We start from the raw sequence: 7,247 nt of genomic DNA, 5'->3' as shown, positions 1-7,247 counted from the left end.
CCCGCTCCAGGCCACGGCTCTCACTGTGCAATAAGCTTCTCTCCTCCGGGGGCAGACGGAGCTAAGCTGGACCCCTGTCTAGTCTGGACCCTCACACGGTTTGCGTTCCCCTTTCCCAGCAAACGTGCCAGGCAGAGAAGGGGGAACGCCTTGCCTCCTGCCGGCAGGATCTCTTGCAGGAGCCCCTCTGGGTCTACGAAGTTCACTGGCATTTTATTGTTTCTGTTGGACAGTTCAAACCCAGGACACTTGCCCTTCAGTATTACAGATGCAGCAGAATTACGGTAGCGCATCTCTGTGGGCCCCCTTCCTGCCCCAGGGGAAGGACAGAGGGGCTCCAAGCCACTCTCTGGTGTGCTGCCCCTGAGTTTCGCTGCAGGTCCTGGGCGCCCATCAAGGTTCACCCTGTGGCCCAGGGAGAGTCGGGAGGTCAGGAAATAAAGGGAACACAAAGCCATTTGGTCTCTGTCTCTTACTGTCCAGAAACTTGCTTCTCACTGTGACAGAAAGTGTGGAGGTGAGGCCTCACCCAGGGAGGCCAGTTGTGCCGGGCTCACTCCCGAGTCCGGAGTCCTCGGGGGCGCCAGCCCCTGCACGAACAAGGTCAAGGTGCCCATCCCTAACCTTGCACATCAGAGGCCCCCTGACGCTTGCTTTGCCCCTCCCCTCTGAGCTTCACGCGCTTTGGTGAAAATGAAAGGAGGAAGGAGTTAAAGGCCTTCACTTCCTTCTGTGCTTTGCCAGCCCAAGGCCTCCTCATTCCTCTTCTCTATCCTAGTAAAGCTGAAAGGGCTCCTTTGTCAGCCTTAGTGCACTTTCCCAGCCCCATTTGGGGGCCATCGTCCGCTGGCCACATCTGTATCCTTCTTGCTGTATCTTATCTTTTCTCCAGGATACACTGAACAGCTGTGCAGATGGTTCACTGCACGACCCTGGGGGGAGCCATTCACAGACATGAGGAGGTGAACGCACAAAGGTACACAACCACGTCGTGAGCCCCCTTCTGCATTTCATACACTGTCTTTGTCATGTCAGAGTCCATCAGAGGATTCCCTGAGTTGGCGGCTCTGAGGTCCTTTTCCCGTTTTTGAGAAGTCTGGCTCAGAGAACTATTTCTCTATTAGAAGAAAAAACAATTCAGGGATTATGACGAAGTGGTAACTAATACTTGGCCTCAGTGTTGGGGAGAAACTAAGAGGGTGGTGAGGAGTTGGGAGAAATAGAGCATGTAAGCCTTAAAGAAAGGGATAACTTCTGCTCAGTTCTGGAAGATTCTGGCCATAGAAGTGAGTAGTTCTCATCGCCCACACAGAGAAAGAAAACTGTCATCAGAGTGATGGAGACATTCTTTCGGTCAGCAGAAAGCAGTTCTGAAGGCTATCTGGCCAGGCAGCACCTATGGGACCTGCAGGATTTTCCTCTAATGATGGCACCATCCTCCCTGCTTTGGTTCCATAACGTCCTTTTTTTTTTTTCTTAAATTTATTTTATTGAAGTATAGTTGATTTACAATGCTGTGTTAATTTCTGCTGTACAGTGAAGTGATTCAGTTATACATGTATATACATTATTTTTCAGATTCTTTTCCATTATGGTTTATCATAGCTTATTGAATATAGTTCCCTGTGCTACATAGTAGGACCTTGTTGTTCATAATTTCTTTTTATTTTTTAATTAAAAAAAATTCTAACCATTTTTTAAAGTTGAAGTATACTTCACTTGCAATGTCGTAGTTTCAGGTGTACAGCAAAGTGATTCAGTTACATATATATATATATCATAATTTCTTGATGAACACATTTTTGTCCTCACAGCGAGGCTGGAACATTTGATCTCAGGGATGAGCCCGTCTGGGGACTTCCCTGGTGGTCCAGTGGTTAAGGCTCTGTGCTTCCAACACAGGGGGCGTGGGTTCAATCCCTGACTGGGGAGCTAAGATCCCACATGCCATGCAGTGCAGTCAAAAAAAGGAATAAAAAAAAAAGGGGGGGGGCTTCCCTGGTGGCGCAGTGGTTGAGAGTCCGCCTGCCGATGCAGGGGACATGGGTTCGTGCCCCGGTCCGGGAAGATCCCACATGCCACGGAGCGGCTGGGCCCGTGAGCCATGGCCACTGAGCCTGCACGTCCGGAGCCTGTGCTCCACAACGGGAGAGGCCACAGCAGTGAGAGGCCCGCGTACCGCAAAAAAAAAGGGATGAGTCAGTCTGGACGCAGTGGTGCCCTTACTAGTCCTCAAGCAGTGAGCTAGTTCTTGGTGGTAAAGAGAAGGGAGACCAGGAGGGTGTGTCCTTGGGGAATCCCATGAAGAATGCATTCCAAGGAGCTCTACACAATCGCTTGCTGCACAGACCTGCGGGGGCGGGGGGTGAGGGTCCCTGGTGGGCCAGCGAGCGGCACGGAGCTGGGGGCCGCGTTCAGCAGCAGTTCAGGGAGGGCCGGGGTGTGAGGGGAGCGGCCCCTACGAGTGAGTGGGAATTTGTGGGTGAGGATAAACAGCTGTCCAGAGGTGTCCCCTGCGGGCCCTGGGCACTGGGGCTGACCTCCAGAGTACGCTGGACTCACCCCCAGGGGAAGGGTCTTCCCTGAGCTCCAGGGCTGCTGGTCCAGCCATCCTGTCAGGCTGACGCTGGGGCCGGGGTTCTGGTGAGAGCCAGGGGGTGGTAAGGGCTGCGAAATGAGGCCAGGTCCCCGCTATGGGCTGAATTGTGCCCCTTCCCAAATTCATCTGTTGAAGCCCCCATATCTCAGAGTGTGACCATATTTGGAGATAAGGTCTTCAAAGGGGTGACTGAGTTAGAATGAGGCCTTTAGGGTAGGCCCTCATCCAATCTCACTGCTGTCCTTATAAGAAGAAAAAATGTGGAGACCAGGCAGAGGACACAGAGGGGAAAAGACCACATGAGCACACGGTGAAAAGGAGACTGTGATACTGTGATATATAAAAACTACATATTTGGTCACCCAGATTACCAAAATATATTCCTCGTATATATTTGGTCTCTGTCCACAGTTCCTGACTCACAGCTCCCCAAACCCTCGGAACTTCCTAAGGGTTGAGAGTGATAAATGTGAATGAGGTGACTTTTGGATCCCACCTAAGGATGGGGGCTGGTTGCCAGGGAGACCAACCAAGTGACTGGAGGGTTGGAACTTTCAGTCTTGCCCCCAACCCCTGGGGAGGTGGGTGGGGCTGGAGGTTGGATCAGTTGCCGGCACCAATGATTTAATCAACCATGCCTATGTAATGAAGTATCCAAAAAACCCAAAGGGTTGGAGTTTGGAAAGCTTCTGGGTTGGTGCACACGAGGAAATTCAGGGAGAGCCGTGTGCCTGGAGAGGGCATGGAAGTGCCCCATCTCTTCCCATATACCTTGCCCTGTGCATCTCTTCCACCTGGCTGTTCTTGAGTTACATTCTTTTGCAACAAGTCAGTCCTCTAGTAAGTAAAATGTTTCTCTGAGTTCTGTGAGCTGCTCTAGCAAATTAACTGTGTCTGAAGTGGGGGAGAGGGGCAGTCTTGTAGGACTGAATCCTTAACCTGTGGGATCTGATGCTATCTCTGGGTAGACATGTTAGAATTGAGTTGAATTGTAAGATACCCTGGTGGTGTCTGAGGATTGTTTGGTGGTATGCGGGACCACCGCCCCCCCTAATTAGAATTGGGTTCAGGAACCTAATTTAGTGACCATCCGTAAGCCAAGAAGAGAGGCCTCAGAAGAAACCAACATTTCTGACACCTTGATCTCAGAGTTCCAGGCTCCAGAACTGTGAAAAAATTAATTTCTATTGCTTAAGTCAAGAAACTGAGGGTAGCTTCCAGCCAGAAGCCAGCTAGGATCTAAGGCCCTCATCAGTCCAACAGCCCCAAAGGAACTGAATCCTGCTGACAACCACAGAAGTGAGTTTGGAAGTGGATCCTCCCCGAGCTGAGCCTTCAGACAAGACCTCAACCTTGGCCAACTACAGCCTTGTGAGAGACCCTGAGCAGCGGACAGCAAAGCTGTGTCCAGATTCCTGACCCAGAGCGGCTGTGCGATAGTAGATGTGTTTTAAGGAATGGTGTGCTAACGTTACTTGGCAGTAGGTAAATAACACAATCCTGAAATAGCTCTTTGAGATGGAGGCTGGAGTTTATTCTGGGCCCAGTTAACAATGGCCTGAGGCAGACTCCTTGACTATACCTGGAAACTGGAGTCTCCTGGGATGAATCACCTCTCTACTGACTCTCAAATTCCTCATTGATGAAATGAGAAGTTTGGACAGATTTCCAAGGTCTCTTCTGGTGCCAACTTTCTACGATATGATTAAGAGGCCACAGCCAGCGCACTTGGGTTCGTTGGCTTGTGGCAGCCCATTGACACCTTGTTTAAAAGCCAGTGTTTGGCATTTCAGAGTTTTGAAGAAGGCAGCCGGAGTGGGTCAAATAGTATCTCCCAAAATTCATGTCCTTCCAGAACCTCAGAGTGTGACCTTATTTGGAAGGAGGGTCTTTGCAGATGTAATTAGGTTGAGATCCTACTGGATTAGGGTTGGCCCCCCCAAATCCAATGACTGGTGCCTTTATAAGAAGAGGAAGGAGATTCCCTGGTGGTCCAGTGGTTAGGACTCGGTGCTTTCACTGCTGTGGGCCTGGGTTCGATCCCTGGTCGGGGAACTAAGATCCCACAAGCCGCACCACACAGCCAGGAAAAAAAAAAAAAAAGGAGAGGACACACAGAGATACACTGAGAAGAAGGGGATATGAAGATAAGAAGACAGAGGAGGAGATGAGAGTGACCAGCTACAAGCTGAGGAATCCAAGACTGCCAGGAATCACCAGAAGCTACGAGAGAAACAAGGAAGGATTCTTTCCTAGATCCTTTGACGGGAGCATGGACCCGCTGACCCCTTGATTTTGGACTTCTGATCTCCAGAACTGTGAATGAATAAATTTCTACTGTTTTCAGTCCAGTTTGTGGTAATTTGATATGGCAACCCTAGGAGACTCATACAACAGCATAATTATTTTCTTTTAAGTTTATGTATACTATACAGAAGTCATTGATATTCTTGGAATTTTCATTAAGTATAGATATTCTACTATGTGGCCATGAAGAAGGATGATTTTGAAGATTTTCAGGTACTATTATAAACAGTTTTCCAAATTAAGAACAGAAAGCAGAATTATGTACAGTGTGATTATGACCGGGTAAAAAGGAGACCCATTGCAGAGGGAAAGCTGAAATAGTAGGACTGCGGAAGATTTTCTCCCTTTTAATTTTTCAAAATTCTTTAATATGTTTATATTCACTTCTGTGGAAAATATTATAGGAAAATCGCATAGAAGGAATCCAGATTTTAAGAGAGTATGTGAAACACGTAGGTGATGGAACACAATAATGACGTGAGTTTGTGACCCCACTACCCACCCAGGAATAAGTGTTAGCCATGGAAGTGCATCACCTGTATACTTTTTCCCTATCTACCCCCTCCCTCCCAGAGGTAATAAATATTCAAAGCTGAACTTCTATCACTATTTTACCTTTTTAAAAATAGTATTGCTGTGAATTATGAATCTGTAAATGGTAATTGTTCAGTCCTATTTATTTTGAGGTTTATTAGAATGGTGTACATCCTAGTTTTGTGACATATTTTTTGGTTCGAGGTTATACGCCTAATGCTGATTCATATTGATTTATATAGCTGTTCTGCACTCAGTTCCGTTGCTGTATAGCCTGCTTTTCAAATGTCTTCATTTATGGTTTTGTCCAGGTATTTGGGAATAAAGGAATACAGGTGGGGAAAAAGGAAAATAAGATTTTGAGACAAAATTTTCAGAGAGCCAAACTCTGCACACAGGGACCTGTGGCATGATTTGACCAAGTCATGGTTGTTTTCTTTCCTCTTTCCCTCCCTGTTTGCGTATTTCCTCGCCTGCTGCCAGGACATGATTTCAGAGGGTTGCATGCTTACCGGACCTGAGCCTGCCCAGCCCGGCTCCCATTTCAGGAAGACCCGAGGGCAGAGCCCCTGGACGGCTCAGGGCAGGGCGAGCAAACCTCACAGCGCAGCGAAACTCTGCTGCTTTCTTCGGAAGTGGTTAGGAAGGGTCTTTTATTTTTGGCATTTTTGCTTCCTCTCTGTATCTTTGGCCCATGCAGTGACCTCAGCGTCTCCTGACTGTAGAGTCACATGCCTTTCTCTACCTTGGAGTCTGAGCTTTATAAAGCCCCAACTCTTTGGCCATAGGTAATGTGTGGGCCTGAGGTCAGCAGTGTGGACAAGTCTCTCCGCCGCTCTCTATCCGTCCACGTGAGTGCAGTGAGTCCTGGGGCGCCCCGATTTGAGCCTCCCTAGAGGAACCCACAGCGCACACTGTCCTGAGACAGGCCCTGACCCGCTAATGACAGCCCTCATGTGCGCTTTGGTTTACAAAGCCTCTCCAAACACACTCCCATATGATTCCTGCAGCAACCCTGCGGGCAGGCACTCCAAGTCCATTTGACGGAGGGGATGGTCCATTGTCAAGTGGGACAATGGGGTGGGAAAAGTGTGGTCAGAGAAGACACTGGTATTTATTTATTGACTCTTCTCTGGGCCTTGCCCGGCACTGGGTGCTCTGTACACGCTTGACCCTTTAAACAAACTTGTGAGGCAAGTAGTATTTTCATGCTATTTTTTAAAAGACAACTCTTATGTTCCTCCCTCCACCCCCCAAATTCATATGTTGAAGTCCTTACCCCCATTGGATGGTATTAGGTGGTGGGGTCTTTGGGAGATAATTAAGTTTATATAAAATTATGAGATTGGGGCCCCCATGATGGGTTGAGTGTCCTCACAGGAGAAAGATCAGAACCCTCTCTCCAGCACGTGAGGACACAGTGACAAGGCAGCTCTCACCCAGACACTGGATCTGCTGGCACCTTGGTCTTGGGTTTCCAGCCTCCAGAAATGTGAGAAGTAAATGTTGGGTAAGCTACCCAATCTACGGTATCCTTGTTATTGATTCTGAATTGACTAGGACGATAACCAGGCTCAAAGTGTAGAGTGACACAGAACCAGGGGAAGAGCAGGAACTGAAACTCAGCCCTGGGTCTCAGGTTTAGTGCTTTTGCCCATCACTAACTACAGTATGAGCAACTGATTACACCAAAACTAGTACAGGCATACTTCAGGGTACTGTGGGTTTGGTTCCTGGCCACCACAATAGAGCGAATACTGCAATAAAGCGAGTCACATGAATTTGTATCCCGGTGCATATAAAAGTT

Source organism: Neophocaena asiaeorientalis, unplaced genomic scaffold (assembly GCF_003031525.2).
Source record: "Neophocaena asiaeorientalis asiaeorientalis breed wild unplaced genomic scaffold, Neophocaena_asiaeorientalis_V1.1 scaffold635, whole genome shotgun sequence".
NCBI lineage: Eukaryota > Metazoa > Chordata > Mammalia > Artiodactyla > Phocoenidae > Neophocaena > Neophocaena asiaeorientalis.
This window is presented reverse-complemented; position numbering follows the sequence as displayed.